This window comes from Mustela nigripes, chromosome X (genome assembly GCF_022355385.1).
Source record: "Mustela nigripes isolate SB6536 chromosome X, MUSNIG.SB6536, whole genome shotgun sequence".
Taxonomy (NCBI): Eukaryota; Metazoa; Chordata; class Mammalia; order Carnivora; family Mustelidae; genus Mustela; species Mustela nigripes.
In genome coordinates, this window is record NC_081575.1 from 31787589 (window position 1) to 31805563 (window position 17975).

At 39.7% G+C, this 17975-nt stretch overlaps 1 long non-coding RNA gene across 1 annotated transcript in view; it reads left to right on the forward strand.

Moving 5' to 3' along the window:
- Positions 1–17975, forward strand: part of LOC132006916 (uncharacterized) — a 181066-nt gene that overhangs the window by 108909 nt on the left and 54182 nt on the right. The window lies entirely within an intron of this gene.

The following is a 17975-nucleotide window of genomic DNA, read 5'->3' on the forward strand; positions in this document are numbered from 1 at the left end:
TAGGTACACTCTGAGGCAATTTTAGCAAATTAAAATAATAACTATTTTATGATGTTGGATGTAACTTTAGAACACATACCAGAATCCCATTCATTTAAAAATCCCTTTAGGGGGAAAAAAAAAAAAGAGATTGGCTTAAATGATGACTCTGTCCAGTAGCACTATCTGAAGAAAAGCTGTGTCAGAAGCTGATGAATTGTTGATTTCTTTCTTTTTTTTTTGCAAGTTACCAGCTCCATTTGGAATTAAACACATCCATTTCTTGAGGTGCTTTCCCTTTTGAACCATTTCCAGTGCATTCTATGGTTTAATGTCTTTTCTTACTAACTCTAGCTTATCCCAAATGTGCTAGGTCTTGTTTTGTTTAAGGAGAATTAACGTATCATACACGTCTATAGATACATTTACTGGTACTAATCAAGCTATCTAGATCATTATATACTCTGTACTGTAGTAGTGTCATTGGAATAGACTGAGACTTACTGAGGTAATACAGTGGGGTCAAAATGGGGTCAACAAGGAGCCTCCATTCTAATGGATAAACATTTCTTATAGCATTTAGTCTTTATTTCCTGATTTGGGGGCGCTTTTTGCTCTGTAATGACAACCTTACTAATTTCCTCATCCAAACACATCTGGACAGCCTTGTCAGGTGCACTTTTTAGTAGAAGCCACCTGATACAGAGGCCCACGACTTAGAACCTGGACTTTTAAGCCTACTTTAGTGTCTGAGATTAGGCCACCTAAGAGAGGAAGTTAGTTCACCCTAGTGATAGTATCTCTGGTTTTCCTAGAGATTTAGGAGGGAAGCAAGAAGAATGAATAAATGAATGAGACATGATGTGTGATTACTAGAACAGTGTTTCTACCTGTAAAAATAGGAGCCTGTATTAGATCTTTAAGGTTCCCTTCCAGCTCCTGTGAAAGTTGTTTGGAGAAAAATACTTCAGTCTCTCACTCACAGAACCTCTCCATCCACCTCCTGACACTCGAATACTGTTCCCTATCTCTTTCAGCAAAAAGTTGGTGACTTTCCTTTTTTTTAAGATTTCTTTATCTATTAGCAAGAGATCGGGGGAGGAGCAGAGGGAGAAGGACAAGTAGACTCTGCCCTGAGCCTGATGCAGGGCTTGAGATCATGACCTGAGCCGAAATCAAGAGTCAGACCCTTAGCGGACTGAGCCACCCAGGTGCCCCAAGGTTGGAAACGTTTTGTAACTGACCATAAAGCCACACCAACTGCGGGTAAGTGACTACAACAACATTTCTAAAGTGCATGTCAAATCAGTTTTTTATTATCTCATGAGCTTACGAGTACATGTGCCATGGTCATCCTCATTCACAAAGGGGAGCTCAGAGAGGAAGGGTAAGCTCACTGGGAGCAAAAATAGCTGAGTCCATTTGAAGTATGATAGATGACATGCTGAGGTATAAGGAAAGGCCACATGATAGTTTAAAGAGCATGGGTTTTAGAGGAGGCATATATATATATATATATATATACATATATATATATATATATATATATTTGAGTACTATCTCTGCCCATTTCTACCCGGGTGATCTTATGTAAGTTATGTGATTTCTAGTAGCCCTGGTTTTCTCAGATGTAAAATAGGAATGATGATTTGATTCCCTAGCAGAGTAGGTATTCAGCAACTATCTGTACCTGTAGGAGAAACAAAAGTTGGGTCCCAGCGAGAGAGAGGGCTGCCTACACACTTTTCAAAAGTTCTGTCAGTTGTGGTGCCTAGAATCACCTTGTATACCCTTACTGCCACTGATCTCTTGACTGCTTCTTGACCTTAGCCTAGAGCCGTCAGTGTGAGGAGCATAGAGTGTGTGTGTCTCTCAACCTTCTGTTATATGTTCTTCTGTGGTTTTTTAGACACGCGACATAATAAATCTCCCTTCTCCCCCCACACACCAACCCCCCCACCCCAAATCACTGTGGTTGGCCTACACGGTAAAATGGAAAAATACAGTTAAGCATGTAACGTTTGCCTATAAGATGGATAATATCTGTGATGGTTAATTTTATGTGACAACTTAAATGAGCTAAGGGATGCCCAGGTAGCTGTTAAAACATTATTTGAGTGTGTCTGTGAGGGTGTTTCTGAAGGAAATTAGCATTAGAATCAGTAGGCTGAGTAAAGAGATCCGCTGTACCCCCGTGGGTAGGCGTCCTTTGAGCTGTTGATGGCTGAAATAGAACAAAAAGGTAAAAGAAGGGTGAATTCTCACTCTTTCTCTTTGAGCTGAGACTTCCGTTCTTGCTGCCCTGAGACATCAGAGCTTCTGGTTCTTGGGCCCTTGGATCTGGACTGAATTAGACCACCAGCTTCCTCATTCTCCAGCTGGCAAACTGTGGGACTTCTTGGCCTCCCTCACCCAATGAGCCAATTCCTATAATCTTCTTTTATGTATGTTTCTCTATAGATCATCTTGGTTTTGTTTCTCTGGAGACCCCTCATACGATATCAACATTAATATTAATAATAATCATTCTCATAATGGCAGTGAACAATTATGAGCTTTTGCAGTTTTCCAGGCTTTGTGCTCAGTGCTTGACCTACATAATCCCTTAATCATCACGGCAGTCTGATGAGACAGTTCTTGTTCTTATTCTCACATGCGGGCAAACCCATTAAGGCTCCGAGAGGCTGAGTAGCTTGCCAAAAGTCAGGCAACTTGTAAATGGAGGAAGGGGGATTTCAGCCCAAATTGTGCTTAACTCTGTAGCCCAAATCTCACCCACTAAGCTATTTGCAGTGTTCCCCAATAGCTGCAGGACTCAAATGAGACTGTAATTGTGGTGATTTTTAAAAACCTAGAAGTACCAGCAAAATGGAAGGGCTTATTATTGCACTAGTCATTAACTGAGGCTATCATTGTTTATCCAGATGCTTGGCAGTATGGAGACAATGCCTAGGGCTATATTGGACCTTTTCCAAGTGGCAAAAGCTTAAATGTAGTATAAAGTAATTGATGACTTGTCTTGACTCTCAAAGCAATAGGCAAAGCTGCTTCTGCTGCTTCTTCCTCTTTACTTAAAGATTTTATTTGAGAGAGGGAGAGAGAGAGCATGGGAGGGGGGAGAGTCAGAGGGAGAAGCAGACTCCCTGCCGAGCGGGGAGCCTGACCTGAGACTTTATCTGGGACTCCAGGATCATGACCTGAGCCAAAGGCAGTCACTTAACCACCTGAGCCACCCAGGCATCCTAGTAGGCAATGCTTCTAAATATAGCTTTTGAGACAGCGTACCTCCCTCATTTAAGTAATGCACCTGTTTTTACCATTCAAAGAGATGACGTGACTTTAGAACATTGGTGATTATTCTCCAGCATTCATTTGAAGAAATATTTATGGAGCACCTTTACTCTGGGCTCTGTGTGGCTAGGGAGCATCTCCTCTATTCAGAGTATCTTTCTCCCGGGAGAGCTTCGCCACTTCTGTTTGGAAGAAGTAGCAGAGAGACTGAGATAGAAGTTGTTTTATCAAGTGAGAATAGTTCCTGACCTGAAGTTCAGAGGTTTAGAGTCAGGGCTTGCCTGGCTTTTAGCGCAAAGATTCTGATTTCCTTGATTTGGCCTGGTAGCTTTAGCTGCTCTCCTGGTAATCCTCATGGTCCAAGCTGGCTTGCACAGCCACTGGCCTATAGTTCCTTTATTCCATTCAAGCTTCCAGCTAATGGAAGAGTGCAAGAAACAGGGAAGGCTATGAGAAATTTGGCCTTAAGTCCAAACTACCCGCTCCCTTTTCTCATTTCCTGGTCTGCTTCCGGTCACCCTCATCCTTTGTGAATATCAGAGTGTGGGCTGGTATGGTAGGTAGCCAGCCAACCTCTAGGGAGTAATCAAGTAGTCAGAATGTCCAGCAGTTAAACAGGTCTAGCTGGTAAGGCACAGGAGTGAAGTGAGCCAGAAGGAGACTCCAGACCCCATCTACAGTGACGGTGGAGGTGGCCCAGCCAGGACGGCAGTCCAGCCAATATTCTCTTAGACTGAGCACTTTGGGAAAAGTGTCCTACTGGGACTGGGAGAATCGCCTGAAAACTTGTGCAAAATGCAAGTTTTCAAGCTCTGCCCCCAGAGCCACCAACTTGAATCTGCATCGGCTGGTGGAGGACCGGAATCTGTGGTCTAACAAGCCCCTCAGAAGATTCCAATGCAGGATAAAGTGTCCAAACTGCTGCCGTTCAGCAATGCAGGCCCAGCGTGTGGCCAGATCTTCTGATTTTCTTTTTTCCAAGAAAACCAACAGTGTGACTTTCTTTTAAGTTGCGCTATTGCGTGTTGGTGAAGAACTCTTGGGTGGAGCCGATGGGCAGCTGAATCGGGTCGTGTGTGTATGTGTGTTTTCATGCACCCTATGGTCCAAGGAAAACGCATCCTTGGGGTAATCATGAAATTATCCCACAAAGTTAACATAGTTTTGAAATATCCTTCATATCTTAGGATATTGAGGGGTAGGGTTGGGCAATATCACTGAGTAACCAATTAAGCCATAGGATTTAGAATACTGGAATAGATCCTCTAGATATAAGAACCCCAGCCTAGGTATCCTATGAGTTTTAGGGATAAAACAAACAAATAAAGAGTAAGGGCTGCAGATCAAATCAGTGTCACAAGGGCACCTGGGTGGTTCAGTGGGTTAAGCCTCTGCCTTCAGCTCAGGTCATGATTCCAGGGTCCTGGGATCGAGCCCCACATCGGGCTCCCTGCTCAGTGGGAAGCCGGCTTCTCCCTCTCCCACTTGCCCTGCTTGTGTTCCCTCTCTTGGTATCTCTCTCTCTCTCTCAAATAATAAAGAAATAAAAATCTTTAAAAAAGAAATCAGTGTCACAAGTTTAAATTTTGTCATTCCCAAACCAAATTTCTAGACAAGGTCCCTTCCTGCCTAATAATAATAAAGTAAGTAGATCTCCAGTAAAGTCCTCTTGATTTCTTTTTGTCCAATCTATTCCACCCTTCTGGACTAGGCCTAGGTTGTGGTGTTTACAACTCTTGGTAGAGTCATGACCTTAGCACTCTTTCTATATTTAAGGAATTGCATGTGTGAGTATGTGTGTGTGAGATTTACTTGGATTGTGCTTATGGAATGGTGGTTTTTGAAAGCAACTGTATAGCACAGAAACATTAGAGTTTAAAATATATTGTTGGGTGAACAACCATTACGGTTTTTCCAGGACTGAGGAAGTTCATTAAAAGAGGGACTTACAGTTTCAAAACCAGGACAGTCTAAGAAAACCAGGACAAGTTGGTCTAGTTTTTAATGCTGCTATTTCTCTGACATCACTTTGCTTTGGATGTGGAATAGAATGAAGGTAGGAGGTGGAGAGAAAAGCAAAGTGACTTTTCTAACTGGCTCAAATTAAAAGGCAAACGCTGTTGTAAGGCAAAATTTTTTCCACCAGAAATAAGAAAGTACTTTCAAATTAAGGTGCCACTCAAAAGTGCCTCATGTGAAATAGCCGTGTTCTGGACATCAGTCCAACACAGCATGAACCCAAAAGAGAGTTTAAGAACACGGTCAAGTATAGATGCAAGGGCCTAAAGCTATGGAAACATCTGGTCTGAAGGGCAAATGGAAGTCATTGAATTACGTTGTGATCAGGTTGGAATGATCCAGAACAGGATACGAAGGTAGAGTACAAGGTGGATCCGGATGAGTGGTAGCCGCGTGGTGGTAAGCAACTGGGTGTTGGCAGCCTTTATGTGTGTGGCAGTAGCTATCTCTAGCCACAAGAGGAGGCCTTACAGATTAAAGGCAAGGGGGTGATGAACTTTCTAGAATTGTCTACACTTGATGAAATTTGGATGAACTGACCCCATATTTCCATTCGATTTTTATAATCTTTTGAAAATTCAGATTGCTAAAAAGAAGATGCTGCTCCTTCTTCTATTATTTTTTTTTTGTTAAAGATTTTATTTATTTATTTGACAGAGAGAGAGATCACAAATAGGCAGAGAGAGAGATGAGGAGAAGCAGGCTCCCTGCTGAGCAGAGAGCCCAATGCGGGACTCAATCCCAGGCCCCTGGGGTCATGACCTGAGCCAAGGGCAGAGGCCCAACCCACTGAGCCACCGAGGCGCCCCTCCTTCTTCTATTATTGACTCCACGTTTTCATTTCTAAACTAGGGATAAACCAAAATTCATAAGATTAACAAGAGGATTAAAGAAAATATAGCATCATGAATCATTTAGTACAGTTCTTAGCACATAAGAATTTTTCAGTAAATGGTAGCTTTTATTATGAAAAATTTTGAAACATACTTAATCTAGTCTTTCTAGACAAAAAAGTTTTTTTGTAACTTGTGAATTGTGAAATGAACTTTTTAAACTGGTAACATATCTCATAACAAGCCTATTGCCAAATTACAGATGCTAGGCACAGATATTTCTATTCTCCTTATAATGGTTTTTTGACATGACCTTAATTGCAATAACTTTTTCTCTTGTCCATAATTTAAATTTTCAGCAAACAAAGTTTGCATTGCATTTCTAATTGCTTTGTATGACATTCTCCCTTATATTTGGATTTATTACAGCAAATCCCATTGAGTCATTTGGGATATAACACTAAATCATATTAATGAAAGAAACCCAACTCACTGAACTTAAATCAGATGCTGTATAACCATAAATCATGACATGAAACAACTCCTAGTTTTTATTATTTGTAATTTATAGTAACTCTCATTTGGAATTTATTTTACTAATTTAAAAAATATATAATATTTCATAGCAAAGTAGAATGTAATAGAAGGTGATGAAATAGACTAGCTATTAAGTACATGGATTTTTGTAGACGAGCAGATTGCTTTAAGTCTTGGTTCCAACTGTGGAATCCTTCGGCAAGTTACAGATTGTAATTTATCTCAACCTCAGTTTCCTCGTCTCTACAGTAGGGAAAATCATGTCTACCTTATAGAGTATTGTCAATGAGGCTTAAGTGAAATGAGTCATACAAAGTATTTAGCACAGTAAAATATAACTTAATAAATGTAAGTTCTTTAGACTGCCACTACTGTCATTTAAACATCACAAAACAATCTTTTAACGTCTTTTTGGGTTTGTTTTTCTTTTTTTCCCTTTTTTTTAGAAAGGTAGATGAGAAAGGGAAATTTTTTTTTTTAATTTTATTTATTTATTTGACAGAGAGAGAGGGAACACAAGCAGGGGGAGCAACAGGCAGAGGGAGAGGGAGAAGCAGGCTCCCCGCTGAGCAGGGAGCCCGATGTGAGGCTCGATCCCAGGACCCTGGGATCATGACCTGAGCTGAAGGCAGATGCTTAACCGACTGAGCCACCCAGGAGCCCTTTGTTTCTCTTTATAGAAGTATAGCTTGACATTATGTTATCTTAGCTTCAGGTGTACAACATCGAGACTCAACAACTCTGTACATTACACTATGCTCACCACAAATGTAGCTACCATATGTCAACATACCACACCAAAGCCATTACTGTGTCATTGTAATAGCTTTCATCCTTGTGATTTATATATGGCATAACTGAAAGCCTATACTCCCCCTTCCTCCAACCCCCTCCCCTCTGGCAACCACCAGTTTGTTCTCTGTGTTTATGGTAAGATCCTCTTTTTGATGAGATATATTCTTTCTCTTCGAATCTGTTGTTTTGTCTGCTCATTTGACTCATGCATTTTTGAATATTAATCTTTATACCTTTTCTACTCTAGTATATTGGTCATTTAGACAGGAGTAATATTAAAAATATTTAATATAAAACTTGCCGTTAAGAATGGACACTGGCCTTAACTAATAAATGCCTTATCAGTACTTAGTGGCTCGGCACCTGCTTTTGGCATATGGCTGAAGGTTTGGCAGACATTCATAGGCATTTGAGAGGCCAAAGCTGACAGTATAATTAGGCCAAAGGATGTTTGACTATACGCACGTCCACAAAGATAAAAGTCTTATGATAGGCTATTTTGATGTAGTATTCTTTTTTTTTTTGATTATTCATTTCTATACTCAACGTGGGGCTTAAACTCATGACCCAAAGATCAAGAGTTGCATGCTCTTCTGACTGAGCCATCCAGGCACCCCTTGGTGTATTATTCTTTACTAAAATCCTTGGCCATGATACAGGGTTTCTGTTCCAGTTTTCTGTCCGTTACACTGAGTGTAGTGTTTGGTATGGCATTACTGTGTTACATACTGATGTGATGATATTTTAGCTTTCTTCACTAATTTAGGTAATAATTGTAGAAGCAGTAGATTGGCTGAAGATCGAAAAGGGACATGCGTGTCTCTATACCACCAAATCGTAACTCAATTAATTTCACTTCATAAACATTTTTGACCCACCTTGTACATGCAGATTAAGTATATTAATGTCCAAACCTAGTTTGACAATCCATGGTAATTTCAGATATTTAGGGATATTGGTATTGGTTCATAACCCTCCTGGGAACTTTCTAGGTGTAATCTGAAATCAGCACCCCTGTACATAGAGCACAGGGAGAAACCAAAGAAAAAGGCAGGCTATTCGAGGGTGGTAGGTGGCAGTTTCAATAATAGCAGTGGGAACTAACAGACAAGGCTTGTCTTCAGTGGCAACAAGACAACTGGATACCTATACCCACCCTCCAAATGTTAATAGTTTATAAAGAGACTCTAACTGGGCTCAGTCCTCTATACCATGAAGGTGTTCTCTGTTCCACATCACCATCTCGAGGCTATGATCATGGAGCAGACTCTGTGGGTGGGAAAGGTAACCAGAACCCACATTGTAAAGGGAGAGGGTGAGGCGCCTTTGACTGTCTCCGTCCAGCTCTTGGGTCAGTCTGTCACATCATTTTGATGACTTTATCCAACAAATGGGAAGATTCACCAATGCAAATTAACTACAAAATCATCTATAATGTAGAGCACATTGGCCTAGATCTGTCAAGAGCCACCACATAAAGAAGGATGCTTTGAAGATTTTATTTACTCATTTGAGAGAGAAAGAAAGAAATGAGAGCAGGGGGAGGGGCAGAGGGAGAAGCAGGCTCTAGGGAGCCTGACACGGGGCTTGATCCCAAAACCCTAGGATCATGACCCCAACCAAAGGCAGACACTCAACTGACTGAGCCACTCAGGTACCCCCAGGAAGGAACTTTTGAAAGAGAAACATGTATAAGGGAAGGAGCAGGAGGGAATGAGCGAAAGAAAGACCAACAAAATGGCACCATTTAAATCCCTATGGATCTTGTCCAGCCAAAAATCACTGCCTGGCTGAATATCCCTAGCCTTTAAGTTCTATAAGTTAATAAATGACTTTTTTTTTAGGGTTTTGCTTGAGCTATGTGGAATGGGGTTTCTGTCACCTATGACTTAGTCCTGGATGGTATTCCTGTGGACATGTCTGAAACACCTCTGTGTCTCTAGAAACTATATAGAAAATAATTATTCTTGAGTATATTTTTCAAAATTTTATTTTCAATAAGTGAAAGAAGTTTGAAATACTTTTAGAAAGAAGAAATAGTGGGCACCTGGGTTGCTTAGTTGGTTAAGCACTTTGGCTCAGGTCATGATCCTGGAGTCCCAGGATTGAGTCCCACGTGGGGCTTCCTGCTCAGCGGGGAGTCTGCTTCTCCCTCTGACCGTCCTCCCTCTCTTGTTCTTTCTCTCTCTCTCTCATTCTGTCTTTCTCCAATAAATCAATAAAATCTTTTAAAAAAATAGAAAGAAGAAATAGAGCCATTGGGAAAGAGTTCATTAATGGAAAATGTAAGAAAAAATATGTTCAAAAACATAGTTGAGCAGTTAGCCTTAGAATGGTATTGAACTAACCTTGTTTCCGTTCCTGTCCCAGAAACAACCACTGTGGCTTGAGATATAAAATGTTCTGGATGGGGATGACTAAAACTGAACTGAGTATAGTAGGAGTGGCTCCCCACTGGGAAAAGAAAAAAAAAATACAAAAGATTTGAAAATCAATGCTACAGAACGTAGTTCAGCAAAGTTTTTTTGTATAAAAAGCTAAATAGAAAATATTTCAGGTTTTGTGGGCCTTCGAGTCTGTTCTAACATCTCAGCTCTCCCTTTGTAGTATGAAAAGAGCCATAGACAAAAGTAAATGAGTGGGCTTAGCTTTCATGCACGAGCACTTTATAGAAACAGACAAGGGACTGGATTTGGTCAGTGGGCTGTAGTTTGCCAACCACTGTCTAAGAAGGTTAGCAGTAACCTTTTATAAAAAAATATTGAGAAAGCGAGAGCATGACTAGGGGAGGGGGGGAAGGGACAGAAGGAGAGGGAGAAGCAGGCTCCCCACTGAGCTTGGAGCTGGATCCCAGGACCCCTGGGGTCATGACCTGAGCCAAAGGCAGATGCTTAATTGAGGGAGCTACCCAAAGTCATAGAAAACAGAACAGTTATGAAAATATTCCATCTCAATCTTTTAGTATATGTCCATCAACCAAGATTTATAGAGCTCTGCCCCCTAACCTTTGATACATTCACCACTGGAATTTCATGAGGTGATTATAGGTGGCACAAGGTAAATATCTAAAATTTTTAATGGTTTTACTCACACTTAAAATGCACGTTTTAACATATCACTGCTTATTACAGGGCTAAGGAAAAGAAAGTGGGTTGATTTAAAACAAACAAAATGCCACATAAATGACAGAAATTGGAAACCACTCAAGAACATTATTCTCCAGTGTTCGTAGTACAGTACCTGTAGATCTTCCAGATAGGCTTTTTCAAATTACACCTTTTTTTTTTTTTAAGATTTTTTTCCATTTATTCGACAGACAGAGATCACAAGTAGGCAGAGAGGCAGGCAGAGAGAGAGGAGGAAGCAGGCTCCCCGCCGAGCAGAGAGCCCGATGCCGGGCTCAATCCCAGAACCCTGGGATCATGACCTGAGCTGAAGGCAGAGGCTTTAACCCACTGAGCCACCCAGGCACCCCTACCCCTCCTCTCTTATTCATTCCTTCATGCCTCACACTCTCCCCAGCCAAAAGGATTCTTTTTGTTGGTAAGTACAGTATGGTATTGTAAATATATTTTCTCTTCCGTATCATTTTGTTCATATTTTCTTTTTCTAACTTGCTTTGCTATTAGAATACAGTATACATATAGCATACAACTATAACAAACGACTGTCTGTTTTCAGTATGACTTCTGGTCAACAGTAGGGTACTAGTAGTTAAGTTTTGGGGGAGTCAAAGTTATGAGCTGGATTTTTGCTACATGTGCATTGGTGTTCCTAACCCCTCTTGTGCAAGGGTTAACTAATTATTTTAGGCATTTCTGTCACCCAATGAATCTTGATTCTATTCTCTGTTATGGAACATTTATTCAATAACTTGGTGGGGAAGATGTCAGAAGGGAATGTCTCTTATTGATCTCCCATCCTCTGGTCTCTTCATCTAAATAATTTTGTACGCTTCCTAAAGTACAAATCTAACATGCCATGCTCAAGCATACCCCACAGACCTACATTACCTATTAAATAATCTCTAAATTCATAAATACAGCATTGAAGACCTTTGGTAGTCTGCTTCTACCTAATGATAGGTACTTATATTCTATCCCTTTTCTTCATATTCCCTGTACTCTGGTGTACCCAAGTACCCCACAATTTCATTATACAACAAGTTCTGCCCCTTTTACCCAATTCCTATCAGTTTTGAATGATGAAATAAATGATGCTGGATCCACAGAATGGAATACTTTGTGGCAATTCACATGATGATTGACAAAAGATTATAAACTTCATTTATTCGTGTATATAACTAATCTTACAGAGCATTTCATATATGCCAGAAACACTGTCACATGTTGAGACAGACACAATTGATGCCTTTAGGAAGCTTATGGTAGATGGAAATAGTCAGGCATGGAGGAACTCAGAGGAGGTATGCTGAGTGAACAGTAATTGTGGGATGCGGAAGACATTTAACCTAGTCTAATGGTAAAAAGCTTCTTGGAGGTAGCCATGTTGAAGTCATGGTTGACCCACAGAAAAACAGTGATTCTCAAACTTTTTGGTTTCAGGACCCCTTTACATTCTTAAATATAATGAAGGGCCTCAAAGAGCTTTTGTCCGTGTGGGATATATAACTGAGTTCAGTATACTGAATAATAATTGTATATCTGGCTATGTAAGAGCCAGATAAACACATTTGTTCTCTGCCTTTGGTCAGGCTAAGGGGAAATAAAATATGCTCAGTATGCTCATATATGTACATATATATGTGCATATAATTCAATACTACTGTATTAAACAATAATTTAAAATGAACTAGAAATTAAAATTGAAATTTGAAAATAGAAATTAGAGACAATAAAAATACTAACTAGAAATTATAAACGTGTTAAGATACACATTTTATGAAAAATATGTTTTCCACACCACAAAAAAATTTGGTGAGGAGGTTGGAATCGTATTATATTTTTGTTAATTTCTTTACTATGCAGTTTAATAGGACACTGCTCAGTTTTCAGATCTGCCTGTCAGTTTAATCTTTTGTGATGGGCTATTTTGGTTGAAGAGTATAAAGAGAAGGGTATAAAGAGAATCCAGCCTCATACAGATACATAGTTGTAAAATGGAGGTGTAATTTAATAGCCTTTTCAGATAATGGTAGATACTCCTTTTTGACACTACATCAGAACTCAACAAGTGGTAATTTCTCACAGGTTAGTTCCAATGTAGAATGTGAAACTATCAATGAACTTCTCATAGTCTGTTACATTAAAATTATTTGGTCTACTTTTCACTTTGAATGTATCTTTCATGCGTGGTTTTGACCTTGTGGATCCCTTGCAAAGAACTCTAGAATCCACGGGGACCCTATAATCACTCTAAAACAGCCTACTAGAATGAGAGTTACTTTGGTGTTTTAGAGATGGCAAGGATAGAAGAAATATTTCAATGGTCATAAAAGCAAAGGGAAAATGCTTAGGTTAAGGTGTTACTGAGAAAACAAGGTGTAATGGCCATGACAGGATATCAACACTTTAAAGGAAAATGATTGACAAAGAATAAAATCTGTTAAGGAAATTATCCAGCATGTTAACAGCAGTTCTTTGCAAGTCATTTCCTGCCCTTTTTACATTTAACTTTTCTACCTTCAACAATGTGCTGGTTATTACTTTGAAAATTGATGAAAAATAAAATCCCAAGTATCTTTTACAATTCTGCTTATAAGTTATGTCCTTGATGAAGCCCCTTTTCTCAACCCCTCCCCATGTAGATGTCCTTTGTCCTTATTTAGTACTTTCTTAAGCTTCATTTGTACTATCCCACTGGACTTTCAATCATTTGTAGTATATTACAAGGATGTTTCTACAAATTGTACCAGTTGTATTCCCTGGAGTGTAGAGAACTGGCTCATCTTCCCAGCACTGTGCACAGTTCCTTACATTGACAAAAGGGCTCTGGGCTCCTGACTGGCTCAGTCAAAAGAGCATGTGACTCTTGATCTTGGTGTTGAGTTCAAGCCCCACATTATGTGTAGAGTTTACCTAAATAAATATTTTTTTAAAAAAAATTAGAAAAAAGCCAGGGCTCAACAAAATTGTTCAGAAATGGAAATCCTAAGTATTTCACACATTTTAAATGATATTTAAATGTTGTTACCAAATAACAAACAACTACCCTAGAAAGTTTGGGAAATTGAGAAAACTATAGGTAATTCCCGGTTGACAGCAGATGTTTTGCAATTTGTAATTGATGTAGCTTTCAAATCCTGGATCTGCTATGTGCTTATTACTACTTCCATGTGGTCATAATCAAATCTTCTAAACATTATGATTCTCAGTTTCCCCATCTATGGAACAGAGGTCATAATCATCCCTCCCAGCATTGTTGTGCGGAAACAATGAAATAATGTACATAAAACTCCTGGTTTATAGTAATACTTGATGAATATTAGCTACTTATTATTATCTATAACCATTCATCCAGAAATTCACAAATTCATTGTAATGAATGCATGCTCTAGTATGTTTAGAGTCACTGGGCTCTTAATAATCCCGTTTCTGTTAATCACCTTTGAAAGACTGTACCGATGATTGAATTGGTTTGAGTTGATTCAACCTTCGGGCTATAATGTTATAAGCAATCTGGAGTGGTGGCAAGACATTCAGATAAACAAGGGAAGAGCCCAATTACCAGCAATTCTTTCATTAGAAAGCTGTCACTCATACTGTGATTTTTTGTTACATTCATTAACGGTAACACTAAATGACATAATCTGTATTTTGCTTGGGGAGCACGTTCTGGGGCTGCCTCAGCAGAATTGAATATCTACATAAGAGCCAAATAAACACATTTGTTCTCTGCCTTTAGTCAGGCTAAGGTGAACTAAAATATGCTCAATATCTAAAAATGATTCCACTTACCTTCTTAAAGGACCAGGGAGTTTCCCAACTAATTATGGGTTGTTTTTACTATATAACACTATGTCCAGAGAATGCACTGGAAGCTGGTGGAAGATTCTTATTGAAGGATTAGGCCACTAATGGTCATCAATGCCCTGTTTTCATTTTTTTGATGTTCACAACAGCCCCAACACTGCCAGAGCTAAGCTACCTATTCTTTTTCTTTTTAATCCATTGATCTACATATCTTTTAAAAAAGATTTTATTTATTTTTTTGACAGAGAGTGACATAGCGAGAGAGGGAACACAAGCAGAAGGAGTGGGAGAGGGAGAGGGAGAGGCAGGCTCCACATAAAGCAGGGAGCCCAACCTGGGGCTTGATCCCAGGAACCTGGGATCATGACTTGAGCAGAAGGTAGATGCTTAACTAATGAGCCCCCCAGGTGCCCATCTTTATTATTTTAAGCAATATATTGTTGTTTTACTGTATAATCTTATACGCTAGCTATTCTATACCAAGAAGAAGAGAAAGAGTTTTCCCTGTTTCATCTTATGGTGTACACATCTCCTTCTGATCCACAAACTATTTCCCTGGCTATGACACCTTGAATTTTTGTGTTCCCAGGGACTAAATTGTATATGAGAATATCCAAGGACCAGAGTTACCAGCCCCTTTGATTGTTCTCTCTCGATCAGGTTTGTGCCTCTCATGGTGGCACTTTGCCTAAGCTTTCTGGAGGATGCTGAATGTCCTATGTCCTGAAATTACCTACTTATGAATCCCTGTGCCAATCAAAATTTGCATTTCCTTGACACAGCTTATCTTATTTATGAATCAAGGAAAGGTATAATTTTGAATTCATTCACCCTGATATGTCAGTGACTGAGAATTCCTTATCCTCACAGATTGCTTTGCTGGCCTAAGGTGAACTCATCCATCCAACGTTCTTCCTATGTGCGAACCCTTTGCTATGGGTCTTTTAAATCCCAGTTCTCCAGGAGCCTATACTCTTGAGGGTAGAAAAGACAAATATAGTTGTTAATATAGTATAATGTGGTACTTGCAATGATAGAGATACAATATTTTATAGCAAAAGGGTACCTAACTTGATCATAAGGAGTCGAGTAAAGTGACTTGAAGGAAAAGATGTGAACTGTATGGGAGAAGATGGATTCAACCACATAAAATGGAGAGCCTTGAGCCAATAGAGCCGAGAAAGAACATTGTGTGTGACAAAAACTATAATCACTTCAGAGATAAATAAATTATTAAGGAATGAAACAGGAAGACAGAAGGCAGGGGATAGAAGACTTTCTTTTTTCTTTTTTTTTTTTTTAAAGACTTCACTCATTTACGAGAGAGAGAGAGAAACAAAGAGAGAGAACATGAGTGAGAGGGAGAAGCAGACTCCCCACTGGGCAGGGAGGCTGATGTAGGATTCAGTCCCAGGACCCTGAGATTGTGACCTGAGCCAAAAGTGGACACTTAGCCAACTGAGCCACTCCCTTCTCCCATATCTTCAATTATCTCCTTCTCTGCAAGGCTTTTTCTTCAGCCTTACGAGTACGCTTTCTCATCACCCTCTGATCAAAGCCAAAACTTTTTTCTGACATGAGAAAGTCTTCTATCGGCGATGCCTGGGTGGCTCAGTTGGGAATGTGCTGAGAAAGATGGAAATGGATAGGAATCAAGAGCGCAGCTGAAAAGGTTGCCTCTGCAGGAAGAACTTGGTCTTCTGGACTTTGTGCTTCTGTGAATAGCTATTAAAAATCAATTTTCATATACTGCTTGGTTACAAGACCTGCCTTCTTCCTTCTCTTCCATTTCCTGCCTTTGCCTTAGCCCTTTTAGCTCAATCCCCAAATTGTATCCTTGCCTAATGTATAGTATGATAGATCCTGTGGAAATGGACCAGATTGTCCTCTCTGTAAGGTATTTGATATGTACCAGTAGCATCTGAGTGGCAGTTGACAATTTACAAAGCCTTTTCATATCCATTATCTCTCAACAGCCCTGCAAGGCAGGCAGAAAAGCTGTGTCCATTTAATTCACTTACCCAATATCAAATCACTTAAAATGAGTAACTGTCATTGCTTCAACTAGAATCCAGGCCTTCTAATTCAATATGCCTTTTGCTGTACTCCAATATTCATTCTAAGCTTTGTGTATCAATGAATGGGCTGTACAGGTGGATAAAAAGTCAAACCCATGATCTAAACATTTGGAGCACAGTTCTATAGCCAATCAGTCTCCTATGCCATTTTAGCATAGAGTCATCATAAATAAATGAACTTAGTGTTTTCCATATGAAATGGGAAGGAGAACTTCATTTCACCCCAGGCATCTTTGTAGACAGTGCATCTAGAAACATCCTTTTCCCCCTCATTTATTCTTGAATGATCTTGTAGGTAACCCAGACAATCTGATTTTTCTCTTTTCTCCTTACTACCCTTTGGGCCATCATCTCATATAGAATCCAAGTGAAGAAATATACTATATTAAGCAGGAGGTAGTATATATATCAGTAGTTTTGTGAAGGCTTAGGATTCAAATGGGTTCGCGTTCAAAGCTCAAATCCACATTGGGTCTGTAGAATTTCTGTACCTTACACTCTTGATCCTTAGGACAGTTAAGACCTTACTCTATGTATTAAGCCTGGGGCTCTACTAAAATATATGAAGTACATGAATAGGGGCAAAGTGAGCTATTTTATTAAAGGGCCCACCTCTGGGTTATATACTGCAAACTTTCTATCATTTAGTTAGCTGTCTGCCATGGACAGTACCTCAGATAAGATGGCATTGAAGACAAAATTAGGGTCATTAAGTTATTCAAACCTTCCTCAATATATCATGTCCTCTTAGGCTTTTTTTTTTTTTTTTTCATCTTTGTGCAGTTGTAGTCACAAATTTAGTCTCTTTCTCTGTTTGCTGATTGTTACTCATTCTGGCCATGTAGATGCTACATTTTAATTTTCACTCTCAGTCCCTAACACTGATTTAGTAGAATAATACGCCTCTATTTTCCACTTAGAGTTGACACTCTCCCAGTATTTTTGCATTCCCTCGACATTTTCCACTTTCTACATTAACCTGCTATGTGACCTTCTGAAATTTTCTTTTTCTCTTCTGCCATTTGTATTAAAAGGTGGTGCCATTGTCTTTATTCCCTGGACTCATTGCAGTGTTTGCATTTCAGCTGGCTAGTTCACTCCGGCTGCCAGCTGGAAGTGGATCTGAAGATTACGGGGAGATGTGTCAGGCGGAGGCTGTCCTTGCATTTTCTTGAGAGCGGGGACCGGTAAAGGGTTTGCCAGGCATAGCTGAGCCCAATTAGGATATGAGTAATAAAATGCTGCTGTTGGCAAACATGCCTACAGTAATAGTGTACTTAAAGGCTATTCACACAGGGACTGAGAAAGATGATCAAACTATTTCTCCTTATATGTGCATTTGAAAAAGTCTATTGACCTTTAGGAGAGAAAGTCTATTGTATGAATGTGTGTGATTACCAGGGTCCTGGGCCTAGTAAGTGTTTTCAGCCATTTTTTTCTACCCTGTACATCGTTTCTTCTTGCTCTCTACATATGTTGCTTTTGGGGAGGTATCCATGTACCCAGTAGGG